We start from the raw sequence: 15,792 nt of genomic DNA on the forward strand, positions 1-15,792 counted from the left end.
AGAGAGAAGGGGAGAACCAGTTACTCCCTTAACAAGTTATCTTGTTCTTTTAAAAAATAAAATAAAATGGATGGCTAAGATCTAATCTTAGACATCTAACGGATGAAAAAAGTTTTGGTACAATACCTCATTCGGTACTGTAGAATTTTCTTATAATAATAGTTTCTTGTATAGGTTTTAATTTAATTTAAGTATATAAAGAAATAAATAGTGAGGGTAAGATTAGCAAAGAAAATGAATTTAAAATAATTTGGAACTCACTAAATTAATTTATTATTGTTTTGTAAGTTGAAAATAATATTGGGTAGTAATAATATTAGCATGAGAAATTAATTAGGATCCCTAATACTAAATAAAATATTTTTAGGATTATCAAATTTTTACCTTTAGATAGTTGTATATGATATTATGTTAAGTGAGGAGTAAATTCACCAAGCTAAATACTTCAAGTTTTTGAGCGCTTCTTCAAGGTAAGGGAAATTAATGCAGATTTTTACAAAAGAAAATAATTTCTTTTTTATATTATATTTTGAAATGTGTAAAAATATTATTTTTATCTTTACGCATGGAACAAATATTTGTTTTGTATGGAAAGTATATTTGAGAATTTTCTTTGTTTATAAAAAATGAAAAAATTGAGGAGATATGATATTTTGTTTTGTAAGTTTGAATTAATGAAATAAAGTGTTTGACTCTGGATTATATAACCCTAGTCAATGGGTCATAATTGATGACATTTTTGCTAGTTGATATTATATGGCCCTAGTCAACGGGTTATAATTGTTGACATTTGGTTTTGTTCACCTTAAATGGAACAAATTTGAAACTAGTCACTCAATTGTGAAGCCTCACCTAATTGGGCACCATTTTTCATACGATAACCAGAGTAAAGATATTTTGCATGTATTTGATTTGGTTTTGATGAGAAATTGTTTTGAAATGGATATGAGAAAGTTTTGTTGAAAAGTTTGAATGTATTAGTATTTTGAATTCAAAAGTTTTTATGAAAATAAGTATATGTTATATCTCCTATTTGCAAGCATGATTGAAAATGTTTGATCCATGAAATTGTATTAATGTTCCTTATTAAGCTTTGAGCTCATCCCCCTTTGTTGATAATCTTTCAGGTAACCTCAGTTCGAGCTAGGAGTGACCGTTAGGAGGGAAATTTGGCTTTATTAGGACATTTATTTAAACTCTCTTTATGTTGGACATTGTTTAGATGTTAAAACTTAATTCTAGTTTGAATTATTTGAGTTTGGAGTTATTTGGACAATAACACTTTGGTTGATATATTAGTTTTTTTAAAGTTGATACTTGGAGATTTTAGAATTTTGTCCTACTACTCTGAACAGGAATTTAGTCATTGATAAATTTCTAGTTACAATACGAATGTTTGTGTCGTTTCCACTTTGTGCCTTTGGGCTTGAGGTGTTAAATGACCGTCATGTCCTTGGAGTGGGTTTTGGGGCGTGACACCCCAACCCTCTAACAGCACCAACTCATCTTCCTCACTCCACAACCTTTGAACACAAACTTCTTTTCCACCCATCAGTGTTGTCTCCATTGTCCACCTTCTTCTTCTTCACCGACACCTTCAAAGTATGGTCATACCTCACAAGCCTCTTCCTGGGGGCTCTTGGGGGGTTGCCTACATACGTCTCCTAGTTTAGCATTATCTAAGGAACAGTGAAGATATCAAATTCTGGAGACAACATGCTCCAGCTATGGACTCTTGTTAGGACGATATGGGCTCATTTTCAGACATCACTTTAAAAAATGAAAGAGGAGGGCAGCACCAAAATTGGGTTGTGCTTCAACACCCAATGAAATGAAAGTTGGCTCGCCTTATATGGAGAAAGAAATTAGCTCTAACCGAATGTTCAAGAATGACATATAATAAAGTAATTTTTTTAATTCTTTCTTAATAACAATAGTTATAAGACAAAATAAATGAAAGAGGAAAAGATGTTGTAGTAGAATTTCTAATTTGTTTGTATTAATTATTGATGAAATTTCTTATATTGTAGTACGATTCGAACATGAGATTCTAGACCAATTGCTTTCTATTAGCTACTCAGAGTTTATTAGCTATGGAATGGTGCAAAGTGATATTAAATTTAAGAGAATATGATATATATATATATATATATATATATATATATATATATATATATATATATATATATATATATATGTATAAAGGTAAGTTGGGAATGATAATGACTTGGAAGGGTCACTTATTTCGCCTTTGAAGAACAAAATTGATCATAAAAAAATTTTAACCTTTGAATGTCGGTTTTTATATTATCTATCAATAAATTCATCTTATTCATCAACAACTTTGTTCTGATGACACCATCAATTATAGTACATATCTCATTTCCCAAAATCAATGTAACTTAGCTATTTATTTTTTATGAGATTAGTTTCTAAAAGAAAAGTCGAAGATAAAAGATTTTTTTTTTTTTACTATGAAAATAATTTAACAAATTGTGTATTATTAATCTAGCGTATTATTTTATATTAATATCATAAATTATTTTGACCTAACACATCAATTTAGTATATTAGTAAAGAATGATTTAATAAATTTTTCATTTTTCATTACTCTTTTGCTTACAAGGGGTTAAAAAAATTTTAAAAAGTAAAAAAAATAGAAATAAATAAATAAAATACATACATACATATATATATATATATATATATATAATCAAGAAAATGGGTCGAAAAAAAGATAATAAAAAACTAAAATAAAATAATTATATAATTTTATTTTATTATAAGAATTAAATTATTTGTAAGATACTTTTTTCCACTATTTTTTTTTTCAAAAAATTGGGATTTTTGTAAAGATCCCGCTAAAATAAGAAATTTAATTTCCAGTCTCTCTTGAATAAAAACCAAACTCGATCAAAGGTTATGATGTCATTTTATACGTGTAACATATAAACTTTAACAATTGTTCATGACCAAGTAAAAACTTTTTTTACCCTAATAGAATATACAATTAGTTTTCACAAACAATTCAATTCAATAACACTCAACTATTCAATTGGTAGTATAGCATGTGAAAAAATTTAAATTTCATTATGTCGTAATGTATCGTAATTTTAGTGTATTTGTATTGTAAGTATAATGCCTTTATGTCACACCTATATTTTATGATAAAATTAATAATTTTAAAATTGTCTATTGTCATTGGTATTAACACATCATACCAGTATATTAATATTATTAACTAAATGTATCAAAATTGTTTAATCATTTTTATATATGTAAAAAAAACAACTACGAGTCTTGTAAATTCAAATTAGTGTATCATTTAGTTTGAAAGATGGTTTGTAATATAAGTATACTAAGTAATATAGTATGATCATACAAAACTATCAGTTTCATAAAAAAGTTCAAAATTTTTTCCAATTAGGTTTTATTGTAATGTAAGTATATTTATATTGTAATTATAATATATTTTTATCATACCTCTATTTTATAACAATAGTAATAGTATTTGAGATACTTTTTTATCTCATTGGCATCCAACACATCATATGTGGATAACATTGTCCACTCAATGCATTAATATACATACATACATACATACATACATATATAACTTTTTAAAACTATTTTATTATCAAAAATTAAAAACAATTAAACATTCTCCACCATTTTCTAGTTCTTTTAGACAACCCAAATAAAAAATTAAACATTATATCTTCCTCATACTCAATACAAAAACATGATTTATCAATTTTAAACTAGAAAAAAATAATAAAAATCATTCTTTTAACATAATTATGAAACCTATTTTGTTAATAAAATTTAAAAATAATAGTAAAAATAGAAATATATATATATATATATATATATATGTATGTATAACACAAATTAGATGTTGTTTTGAAAATATTTCTTAGAAGTATTTTAGTTTTTAGATAGAACAATAATGCATAATAATTTGTATGAGTTTAAAATCCAAAATTTTGGTTAAAAAATAGAGTATTACAACTACCGTGGTGCCCCATGCTTTTAACAGTCCAACAAAAAAAAAAAAACTTTAGATGCTTTTAATTTCCTTGAATTTCACCCATTTTTAGTTGATGGACATTTGTGGAATATTTCAACCTATTACATTACTAAATGGCCTTTGAAGGGATTTTCTCTCTTTTGTCCTACCTTGCTCAAGAATTATCAAAGTTGATAACCCTTTTGGGTCATTATCACCCGTAGTCCACCCTACATGGTAATTTTCCGTTAAATTAATTACTAGCACATAGATAAAATAATAGGCTACAAAATTAGTCCATGTACTCTATGAACCAAAATTAGTCAAAACATATTTGACTTTTCTAAATATGTTCTCTATTGCACTCATTACTTTGTTATCTCCAAATTGTCATTTTTAAGTGTACTTAGGTCATTTTGGTATAAGCTTATGGTTTGAAAACCCTAGATCTAGATTTGGGAAGTTTCACAAATGAAACTAAGAAGCTAGGCATAACATAGCATGTGTAATTTTTCCAAAACAATCCAGAGTGTTAAAGAAGATGGTTTGCAAATTTATGGTTTATGTTATTGCTTGTATCTCTAAACTATATTAATAGAATTGTCTTGAAAAGTTAAATCAAATTTATCATTGATACCTATTGTTCCCAAACCAAAATGATTTTTGATAAAATAAAAAAGAACAAAAAACTAACATAGTAGCTAGCTCATCTCCACAAGGAACTAGTAATTTACTAAAACAATTACCATGAATTTATTTTGATCTAGTCAATGTTAACTATTTTTATCCATGATGAATAAGATTAAGTGCATCAAATGGACTGAATTGTGGAAAATAAAATGAAAACATAGTATGAAATGGATGCAAATAAAAATTAAAATCAGTGAAGAAAATGAAATAAAATCATAATTGGAAGAGGGACATTTCTGGATCTAATAAAGCTGGAATAAGATTCCTACTAAGGTGAAATCAGTTGCACCTCATTAAATTCTTATCTTCAGAGTTTTAAATCTAGACACATTCCTAAATCTCCTCATAAATCCAAACATAGATGATCTAACAAATAATAATGAATCAACATGCAAATAGCAGTTATTGTATCCTCAAGGATCATTTATGGTAGATATATAGTGGTATTAATAAGAATTCCAATTTAGAGAAATGAAAACCACAAATTAAGAGATAATAAATGAGATTTTCCATAGAGAAATGCACTTTTCACTTGATCTTCACTTTACAATGACTCTCTTCCATATTTGAAGAGATTTAGCTCCCAATCATGAAGAATTTGACCTTTATACTTATGTTTGGTTGTTAAAAAAGTGATTAAAAAATTATATGAAAAATTAGAGGGAAATGTAAAATTCCACTTCAAAGTAAAAATTGAGTCAAATTATCAAAGATCAAAATATCTAAGATGTCTGCTACAACTATCAATAACCTATTTATACTAATACCATGTCCATGTGGCAAGATCTTATAATGGCACCTCATCAATCCAACTAAACAACAATAGTAAAACCTACTTAAAATAACCATGAAGTAAAAATTGAAAAATAAAGCTAATTAAAATCAATGTTTTTACAACAATATATCAAATCTGGAAGTTGTGAATTTCAACAAAGCTACACACAAAGAATCTTTAGCAACTTCTCATTCCTTGTATTTAGCCATTTTGATTCCCAAACTGATGTATCCAAATTCTTTCCCTTGTATCGAATTGTTGTAGACTCTTTCCTCAAGCCATGATTGAAATTGATACATTTTTAATTGTATTGAAATTATATAGACATGAGATCTTTTGTTTCAATAGAACTATTCTTATCGAAACCTTCCTTTGATGCCTTATTTTCCTTTATCCTTCCCTTTTCTTATATAATTCTCCAAATATGTTTTCAAACCTTATTTTGCTACATAAAAAAATTCACATTAGTAAACAAAAAAGAACTTTAGCAATAACATAAGCTAAAAAAATTAATTTGTGCTCTCTTTTATGCCAAAATAACATGTTTTATCAATAGAAAATCACATGGTTTGAGCACAAATCAAAAAACATACCTTTGATTTAATTTGAATGCTCTCAGATCTCTTTCCAATTAGTGTAGAAACTCTTGAAGACTAATAGATCTTTCACCTCATGTCTCTCTCTCATGAATCTTGGCACAAGATAAACGTGATATTTTCTTCTTAAGAGATAATGGTAGTTAGGGGTTTTCTTCTAAGAATGGAAGATCATGGAATAGTCTAACCCTAAACCTTAAAAGGGCATATATACTTATAACTAGGTTTCAATGACTTGGAGCCATCCTATGGGCTTAAGTCATTAATCAAACCTAATGGATTCTATTTAATTAATTGACCTAATGAGCTCCAATTAATTAAATAACCCATGTAGAAACTATAAGCAACTTAATTATAGACACTTGTATAGCCTTGTGCTTATGTAAAAGCACTTATATGGAAATATCAAAGTACATGGACTCAAATTCAATCTCTATCAATTTAGAGTCTACACTTACAAGGCACAAGTTGGAAATTGAATTAGTGTTTGATGATGAAAATAATGAGAAAGTCATAATATTAAATAAAGTTCACAATCATGCAAAAAGCAAGAAAAAAATAGTATAGAAGACAATCAAGAGTTATTTTTTGTCTACATAATGAACAAAGGCAATTGTTGATTTTTTTTGCATTATAGTAGTACTCATTGGTTTTGATACTAAAACTTATATATTGATAAATGACATATGGTGTAAGTTGCTCTATGACTCTTACTTGGTTTGTGAAGTAATTTGGTGGATGTAACCTAAGCCATGAATCACATAAGCTTGTTTCTGGACCATTATGGAATGTGTCAATTGTTTCCTATAATATGATTTAATTTTTTAATTACTCTCATAAAGAATATTTTGCATATCATAATAAAACTTATTAAAAAAATGTTAAAACTCATATTTTGAGAAAACTTATTTGTCTTATGTCTTGATCCACCTTTCATGTTGTGATTTAGTAATGAAGGCATGTCCCCCTATATTAATATAAATAAAAAATGAAAAAGAAAAACAAATTTTTTTCAATCAATTTAACCAAATGAAAAGAATTATAAAGTGAATAATTAATGAATTAAGTGAGGGGTTTGACCATACCATTTCCTCAATTGAATCTTTAATGTAGATGGATGCATTGTGAGTGTTAATGAACTCTAGACATTTTCGAACAATGTGTCTTACTTTCTTACATTTCCCATAACGCCTTGGTTTCAAAAATTTGTCTCTTAAAGTACTTGGATTACATTTGGTCTTCACAATGTTAGGATCTCGAACAAGGTGTTTTATAGCTTTCAAATTTTCCTATTCACTTACTTCTACTAAATTTTTACAAATTTCTTCCATTTGACAAGTAAGTCTTTGAATTTCACATCTAGCCTCTTTAAAAGCTTTTTCCAATTGAGATGCAAAATAAGACATCCCTAATCACATAAAGTTGAGTTCCCTATATCTTATGATTTTAGCCACATCGCCTTGACTTTCATTACCATGTTGAATTTGGACCATTTTTTTTCTAACTTAGACCACCTTTTCATAATAAAACTCCCAGGTATTTCTTCAAGGTGTTCTATCTTCATTACAACAATCATGTGGGAACATGGAAAACCAAATGACTCAAACATCATACATGTACATTTCATAGACTAATCACCATTACCATAACATATTTTTGAGAAATTGTCAAGGCTCTTAAACTTGGTCGATGTATGGACATGATAACCTTCATGATTTTTTGTACTAACAGGGCAAAAAGGTTCTACACTCTTCATCTCATCCCTAAATTTGAGAAAAGATTGCCTTACGAAAACAATTGTCGCATGTTTTTCAAGTGCATAGAGTTTGGTTGTTAGAACAATTGAAGAATGGGGTCTTAAACTCTGCCTTTGCCTCATTATTAATATGTGAGAGTGATCTATCAAAATGCTACACAAAATCAAACAGCTTCAAACGAGTTTTAAGGAAATGATTAAAGTATGCATTCATGCTTTCACATCCTTGTGTGCTTCTCATACCTGCAAAAAAAATGCCCCCTTAAATAAGCCTCTACCCATATGGAATGCTTAGCATATATATTTCTCACCTACTTAGGTCCAGGAAAATTAAACATTTCCAACATGTCACTCCATACACATTCAAATTCTTCAACAATGCCTTTCATGAACATGCACTTGCAAAAATGATTAGTAAAGTCTTTGATATGGACATTAGTGAATGCATTGCATTGAATATGCCAAGCACATAATCAATTATAAGAGTTTGGAAATATTCTCTTAATGGTTTTACACATTGTTTTGTTCCTATCAGTAATAATAGAAAAAGGCTTCTTGTTATTCATTTATCCAAAAATGTCTCCAAAAGCCATGTATAAGTGCTAACACTCTCATTTACCAATAATGTGCATCCAAACACTATAGTTTGATGGTAATGGTTAATGTTAACTAGTACGACCAATGGTTTTCTATAAGTATTGGTTCGATAAGTTGTATTAAATGCTAACACATTTCCAAAACAAGTGTAATCCAATCCACTTGCAAAATTTGCCTAAATAAGGTTTGCTAAGCGATTGTATTCATAAACATTATACTTGTAAGAAAATGATGGATCCATTTCAACATTTCCACACAGGTAAGCCAAGGTAGCCTTTACATCACCATTTCTTATCTGAACTCTAGGATTAGCATCAACATGGTTATATAGATCCTTTTTTGTGAAGTCATCATTACTATATCCACTTGATTGTTGCACCATGTAATCCATAATTTGGCTAGTTCTCATGCTCACACCATGCATTGCTCTCAATTGAGCCTTATTTGCATTCTTCATGACCTAGTGGGATTAAAGGAATTAGGTATTTTTTTTGTTCCACCAAAGGATGATTATGATCGACCATGAACTCCTTCACAATCCACTTGTTTATTTGTTTGTTAAACCCAATATGAAATATTGCCTCACAACTAACTCTAATTATTGCCTTCGATTCTCATTTGGATTTTCATTCTCCAATCACTCTCTTTGTCGATATCTTATTTTTGAGCAAACCCATTTACGAGATACTATATTTTGATTTGTATCCCGTTTCACATCATTCTTTCTAACACTAAATCTGGTAACTTTAGCATATGAATTACAAAATTTTTCCACCTCCTATATTAAGTTGAACTCTATTTTCCATACACCTTCAGTTGTTAAACCATTCAAAATCTTCTCTAAAACTAGCATGGTCATCAAACTCAGCTTTCTCATTGCTATCATATTGGTAATCAAAGTTTTCATCATTCAAATTGATGAAGAATTCTTTTCCTTTGCCTGTGTCCATAATATCCATGAAGGAACTGAAATATAAAAGAAAGAGTACTAGTTAGAAAATTACATCATTTAGCCATACTTGTTATCAATTTGGTTTTAAAACAACAAATAAATATTTTTATTTCATTTCATACCTTATTTCAAATGTTTCATATCATATCTCAAATTCTTTCATATATTTTCTCACATTTTTGTTTTATAATAAATATATGAATAATATTTTATAATCCCTAAATATTAAAAAAAAATGATATAAAAATAATGATTTTGATGACAAATGACTAAATTATCTTAATTTGATTAATAAAATTATGCATACCCTCTCTTACATTGCTCTTATCCTTTCTCACCATATTCATCCTCTCCCTCACGTTGTTCGCACTCTCTCACATTTTTTGTACCCTTTCTTACATTGTTCTTACCCCTTCTCACACAATGTTTGTTCCATATCTCACATTGTTCATATCCTCTCTCACATTATTTGTACTCTTTCTCATAATGTTTGTATCATCTCTCACATTATCATACCATATCTCACATTATTCGTACCCTCTCTCACATTGTTTGTACCATCTCACATTTTTCGTACCTCCTCTTACATTGTTCGTACCCTCTCTCATATTGTTTGTACCCCCTCCCATATTGTTCGTACCTCATCTCATATTGTTTGTACCATTTTTCACATTGTCTGTACCCTCTCTCACATTATTCATATCCTTTATCTCACATTGTTTGTACCATGTCTCACATTATTCATACCACCTCTTATATTATTTGTACCTTGTCTCTCATTATTCATACCTCCTCTTATATTATTCGTACCCTCTCTCACATTCTTCTTACCCCCTTGCCACATTGTTTGTAACCCCTCACATTGTTTGTACCTTGTCTCACATTATTCATACCACTTCTTACATTATTCGTACCCTCTCTCATATTCTTCGTACCCCCTTTCCACATTGTTTGTAACCTCTCTCACATTATTTGTACCTTGTCTACATTATTCATACCACCTCTTACATTGTTTGTACCCTCTCTCACATTCTTCATACCCCCTTTCCACATTGTTTGTAACCCCTCTCACATTGCTTGTAACCTTTTTCACATTATTTATACCTACTCTCACATTGTTTGTACCCTTGTTCGTAACTTATCTCACCTTATTCATACTCTCTCTCACATTGTTCATACTAGCCGCATCTTATTTGTACCATCTCTTATATTATCTGTATCCATTCTTACATTGTTTCTACTCCCTCTTACATTGTTTGTACCCCCTCTCACATTGTTTGTACTCTTTCTCACATTGTTTGTATTCCCCTCTCACATTGTTTATACCATTTCTCACATTGGTTATACCTCTCTCACAATGTTTGTACCTTGTCTTACTTTATTTGTACCATTTCTCACATTGTTCGTACATTCTCTCACATTGTACCTCTTTTTACATTGTCTGTACCCCTTCTTACATTGTTCTTACTCTCTCTCACATTATTCGTACTCCCTCTTACATTATTCATACTCTCTCTCTCTCTCTCATTATTTATACCACATCCACATAGTTTGTACCTTGTTTCATATTATTCGTACCCTGTCTCACATTGTTCATACCCCTTTCTCACATTGTTCGTACCATCTCTCACATTTTTCGTACTCTCTCTCACATTGTTCATACCTCCTCTCACATATTGAAAACTATTTAATAATGAATGACTAAATTATCTTAATTTGACTAATAACAAACTCATAAAAAATTCTAAAATTTAAATCTTATAAATCACTGCATATTCAAATGTTATTTAACATGACATTTCTACCTTCAAAATTTATATTTAAATAAAAAAAATCAAATGTTACCTTTAATACTTGTAATCACTTGGAGTCCTTCATATAATACCTTCTCAAGAAATAAAAATTCTTGTTTTCCTTTTTCAATACATATAAAACTTCATCTTCGAATTTAATCCATGAATACACAAAAAAAAAAAATGATATAAAAATATTAATAACAATTTTAGAACAAATGACTAAATTGTCTCAATTTCTACCTACTAAATTTATATTTAAATAAAAAAAAGTATCAAATGTTATCTTTAGCACTTGTGATTACTTAAAATCCTTCATATAATATCTTCTTAAGAAACAAAAATTCTTGTTTCCCCTCTTCAAGACATAATAAAATGATATAAAAATATTGATAACAATTTTACAAAAATAAAAAAATTCTAAAATCTAAATTTTATAAATCATTACATATTCAAATGTTATTTAATATGATATTTCTACCTATAAAATTTATATTTAAATAAAAAATATCAAATATTACCTTTAACACTTGTAATCACTCGAAATCTTTCATCTTCCTCATGAAATACAATTTATTTATTTTTTTGTCCTTCCTCAAGAAATTTCAAACTTGATCTTTCAATTTGATTTATCAAAACACATCCCACATATTTTTCAATACGGTAGTTAAATCTATTTAATTTTCATATTAGATTGGTGTAGACCATGTATTTTGCTCCATGCATTCCCACTTGATGGCAAAACTTGCTTTTTATTTGGTGAAAAATTGATTTTTTTGAAAAAGACTTGGAGTCGCCACTTATTTTTATTTTATTTTTAAGGGAAAACAAAATAAGAAAAAAAAACCCTAAGTGTGACTCTTTATTTGGAAAAGACAGTCTATGGAAAACCAAAGTCGAGTCCGAGGGTCAGGTTACCTATTGGGAAGGTACAGTGGTGAGTTGTAACACCCCTCTAAGCCCTATAATAAGGTCTCTACTAAATAAGGTGAAACATACATGGAAATTAACTAAGAGATCAATGGATACCAAAATGATCAAATTATAAAACGAATCATCTATGAGAATAAGCAAAATAGGAGTGAGATCATACCTTAGCAGCAAGTAATAGTGCGCTATCATGGAAACAAGGTTAGCTCAAGTATAAAATTATCACATGCATATCAAAGAGTAAGACAAATATCAAACAATATTTATTAAGCATAATAGTTGACAATCAGAAGAGGAAACTCATATGTAGGGCCCTCACCAAAGGCCAATTGATTTTGCATGAATTGATCCTACAAATTCCATTGTTTTGGAATTATGAAAATCATATTCACTCTTATTTAAAATCAAGAGAAACAAAATATTATTAGAAAATCAAAGAAAATTTGTGAAAGTGCTTACCTAAAGAGAAAGGTAGCAAGTTTATTAAAAATGAGATTTTTTTTTTTACCTAAAACCCTAATAAAGGATAAGAAGTTGTAGAATTAAAAATATTTGAAAACTGTAGTGGAATTAAAATTATTTGAAAGAAACTAGAGTTGTGAAAATTCTTTGAAAATTGAAATCTTAAAAATTAAATTTAAAAATTAGAATTTAAAAAAAAATGAAAATAGGAGTTTTGAAAATTAAATTTGAAAATTGGAATTTTGAAAAATTATTTAAAAGTGAGAGTTTTGAAAATTGGAAATTTGGAAAAGTATTTGAAAATGGAAGTTTTGAAAATTAAATTTGAAAATGGGAATTTTGGAAAATTATTTGAAAATGGAAGTTTTGAAAATTGGAATTTTGAAGAATTATTTGAGAATAGAATTTTTAAAAATTAAATTTGAAAATTGGAATTTTGGAGAATTATTTGAGAATGAGAGTTTTGAAAATTATTTGAAAATTGGAGTTTTGAAAATTAAATTTGAAAATTGAAGTTTTGAAAATTAGAGTTTTAAAAATTAAATTTGGAAATTGAAGTTTTGAAAATTGGAGTTTGAAAATTATTTGAAAATTGAAGTTTTGAAAATTGGAATTTTGAAAATTATTGGAAAATGGAAGTTTTGAAAATTGGAATTTTGGACAATTATTTGAAGATGGAAGTCTTGGAAATTAAATTTGAAAATTGAAATTTTAGACAATTATTTGAGAATGGAAGTTTTGAAAATTGGAATTTTGAAGAATTATTTGAGAATGGAAATTTTGAAAATTAGATTTGAAAGAAACTGGAGTTTTGGAAACTTATTTGAAGATTAAAGTTTTGAAAATTGGGATTTTGGAAAATTGAACTTTGATATCAAAATATGAAGAAATAAATATAAAAAAATGATGAGTTGTGGTGATCGGTTCAGTGGGTTCTATGACATCAACTATTGGCTGCTGCTTCTCCATCATTTCAGACAAAGCCAATCTTTTTGACCACTCAAGAACATCATCTATTATGTTTGAGACTCGCTTCTGATACCTGGCTCTTGCAGCTTCATCAGGGGCATGGTGCCTCGGCAACAATATAAACAACACAGCCAACACTGCAAACAAAAGCCTAGTTGTCCACTTTGGGCACTCCTCCTCATCTTTCTTGGACAAAAACCGGAATAATTCTCATAGTGTTACTTCCTCTGCAAGGATGTTAGGGAAAAACCAGACCCGCTTTTGAAGAATTATCCATAAAGCACCAAAAATTGCAAGTCTCAATAATAGCAGAGAGAGTATGAGTAGTAGAACACCAACACATGTATATAGTACTAGTAACCTGCACCCATGAGGATACTGGAAACAAGCAAATAGCAAGAGTCAACACATGCCAAAAAAAATGAGAAAAGTGTCTACCATAATGGCCTCCGTTTGACAAATTTCCATGCGAAAAAGGCATAATTTTTAGAAAATAATTGATCGGTGAAGATCTCTAAATGTGTCGGCCAAGTAGACAATTTTTTTATTTCCAGGTCGAACAATTTTCACCACACAATCACAGTGCACTAAAAGATTCTTCCCTTTTAGATATAACTTGCAACAAGTGTCATCCAATTGTTTTTTTTACACCTTACAACTTTGTTTAAAGGTGCACTAAATACAACCTCCTCAAACTCTGGTACCATTTGCCCCTTTCTTGCCCATCCAAGCATTCCACCATCTTCTTTGGACGAACAAATTGAGTATTCCACAACCAGATCACTCAAATCCACTCTGCCAGAAATCCTCCATTGAAGCTCCAATAAAAGCTTAAGGTCATCCTCCTTGACAAGCAAGTGTTGCACTAATATTTCCCTACCACTTCTAGAGTTGCCTCCATAACTAAATGAAGCTTTGGGACATGGCTGAGCCACCATGTGAGGGAATCTCTTTAGGCCAAGAGAAAGAGGATAAGGTGAACCAGGTAGGAATGTTTTGGGAAGAAATGTGTGTAGAGAAGGAAATGAAGATAATTTACGAATGATTGAAGGAGATGTGAGGTTGAGAGTGGGAATCAAAGATAGTTTTAGTGCAACGAGAGCTGGAGATACACCTGGTGGGAGATGAGCAGCTCTCAACATTGCTTTCTCTTTTGAAATCTCTTATCCTCTTTCTTTGTGTCGAGAGTGAGGCTTCGGGTGACAAGTCTAGACCAAGGGTGCATGCCAGATGCACAGACACAAACTAATACCAAGAACAGAGAAAGAAATAACCCAAAACAAAGCATGCCCAAAGCAACAAACAATCCATTAAATAAGGCCTTATTTCATGCTGAAATCAATGAGCCTAAAGCAGAGAATGAGCCAGAATAAATCTTAAACAAAAAACTGGATAGAACTTTCAAGCATCAAATGTAAGTCAAGATTCAAATTCATCATCATATTTAAACTGAAAGAAATTGGAGAACAAAACAGTGTGAAGTTTGCAATCAATCCAAGATCAGCAAGACAACATCTAATCTCTTGTAATCACACTCAAACAACAAATAATTCTCAGAGAATTGACTAAAAATGAGAGTAAAGCAGTGTAAAAAATGAAAGACATGGAGATTACAGAAATCTCACTTGGAGAGCCTTCTCCCAATCCGTGTTATCTTAGTTTCAAGTGAGTTGTGTCTCCTTCCAAAAACCAGCAAAGAATACTCAATTTTCCATCTCCTCTACTCTTCCTCTAAACACTCTCTACAGCTAGCTCACCCTCCTCCTAAAAAAAGTTTATCCCAATCCTCTCTTCTCTCTTCCCTCTTCCCTCTTCTATCTCTTTTGATTTTTCTCTTTTTTTAGTTTTTTGCTTCCCATTTTTTTGGGTGGCCGACCTCCATTTTTTTCTTTCCCTATTCTTCATCTTCTCCCTTCCCAAAGACTACAACACCCACACTCCACTTCCACTCACGACTCTCACTCTCATGACCCTATTTTTTTTTTTCTTCCTACCGTCCAACACAGCCACCATCTTTAGCACGCACCATCTCCCCTTCCCTCATTTTTTTCCATTTTCTCTCTTTCCTTTTATTTTATTTATTTATTTATATTTTTTTCTTTCTCTCTACCCAAACCCACTACACAGCTCCATTTGTCAACCGATTATCGGATGGTTGCTGATGCCACTTTTGGCGACCCACCTCCACACCTCCACTGCTACTCTCTTCTCTTATTTGAAATTGGGTAACTTTTCATTTCCTTATTTATTATTTATGTGTTTT

At 29.9% G+C, this 15,792-nt stretch overlaps 1 pseudogene; it reads right to left on the bottom strand.

Annotated features, from left to right (window-relative positions):
* Nucleotides 1–1,511: 1,511 nt before the first annotated feature.
* Nucleotides 1,512–14,671, bottom strand: LOC117910965 (annotated as a pseudogene).
* Between the last annotated feature and the right edge of the window lie 1,121 nt (nucleotides 14,672–15,792).

Source organism: Vitis riparia, chromosome 3, assembly GCF_004353265.1.
Source record: "Vitis riparia cultivar Riparia Gloire de Montpellier isolate 1030 chromosome 3, EGFV_Vit.rip_1.0, whole genome shotgun sequence".
Taxonomy (NCBI): domain Eukaryota; kingdom Viridiplantae; phylum Streptophyta; class Magnoliopsida; order Vitales; family Vitaceae; genus Vitis; species Vitis riparia.